The following is a 1627-nucleotide window of genomic DNA, read 5'->3' on the forward strand; positions in this document are numbered from 1 at the left end:
TGTGTGAAGCTGCTTTGTGTGCTTGTTAGTGATGCTCACTCTCACAAACAGAAAATCACAAAAACAGGCATTAGGATGCTTATTGAACATGCTGGGTGCATCTTAATGCAAATGGGGATGTGAGTCTGCACCTGGAATTATGTGACCAATTGCCCACAATTGCAGCTGGATCAGCTTCCTTGGCATTTTCCCATTTCCAAGTACTATGGTAATTGAAAGTTGCTTAGATTAAATTAAGAAATACACAGAGTGAGACAGAAATTCCTGTTGGTAAACAAGTATTTTCTCCTTAATCACTTTTATGTAACTGATGTCCTTGTAGCCTGTTTTTATATTCACTAAACATTAATGAGGTTAGGTTTGTGGTTTAATTGCCAAATTAATCATTCATTCTCCTCCTTCCTTCCTTCATAAGCTTTGGGAAATCAAGGGACTGAGAAAAAGATCCCATCAGCCAATTAGTCCTACAGAATGAAGAAGACTAAGCATTACTGTTTGTGCTGGAACATATGCCCTTTGTCTATTATAGAGATTCATCAGTAGACTGATTCTAGTGTCAAGACCTGGCAATGAGGGCTTTTTCTTCTTCTCCTTTTTTTCTTCCCCAGAGGGAATGAAAAGCATTTGAGATGGTGGTTCTTACTAAGCCAGTTTGTTTCCTTGCTTAATACATCCGCCAAGGGTTATCAAGCATTAAAAGGCTCTCCACTCTGTGGAAGAAAATTGCCGCACTTGTCTATGCAGAATCTTTAGAACACACCTCTCAATTTCTTAAAAGATACCTTTTATTTCATATATGAAATATAGAATGTCCTTGTGTCTTTAAGGAATCAGAAGTTGTTTGTTCTAGTTTTTGTCACCAAATTGTGTTTTTGCTGGGTCAAAAGGGGGTGCAGTGAAAGGTGGAGAGATATAAATTTGTTAACCCAGTATGGTGTGTTAACCAGCAGGGTTCTTATAAATGAAGCTGAAGGAAAAAGAATAAGATATCTAGTGTAGTTTAACATCATTTTTGTGTGTTTAAAAGTTAATGATGGCAAGACTGAAATAGTAAGTCTTTCCTATGTTTAACACAGTTTGTCAAGTGAGTTACAGTACAATACTGCCATCTACTGTTACTCTGTTCACTCAGATTGTTTTCACCCACTACATATATTTCACACAAAAACTGAAAGCATGCATATGTAATTAGAAAAGGTTAAAAATTGCTGGCAACAATGCTGACCTCACTATGGCATTCTTAAAATGTCTTGCATTACTTAAATGTACTTCTGTAATACTCAAATGTGTGTATTTAAGTGTTTTTGGATTGTAATTTTCAGAAAATCACTGTTGAAACAATAAGCAGAAGTATCTCAGCCCATACAAAGAATTGTAATTTGGTCTGTTCTCTCCTGTGGTGGTTTTGTGTTTGGAACAGTAAACATGAGTGCTTTTGTACAAAAAACAGTTTAACGGAATGTTGCTGGCTTGTTTCCAGGTCAAATAAAGCTGTCTGCTAAGATCTTCTCTCCCATTTTTTACCAAGACAATAAGACTTAGCCTGTTTAAGGCTTTAGGAGTAGTTTTTTGTGTGAGAGAGTGGGGTTCATTGTGTTTTTGTGCCCTTTATTTGGAATTGGGATGG

The sequence above is a fragment of the Varanus komodoensis genome, unplaced genomic scaffold (genome assembly GCF_004798865.1).
Source record: "Varanus komodoensis strain SLA01 unplaced genomic scaffold, ASM479886v1 scaffold1, whole genome shotgun sequence".
NCBI lineage: Eukaryota > Metazoa > Chordata > Lepidosauria > Squamata > Varanidae > Varanus > Varanus komodoensis.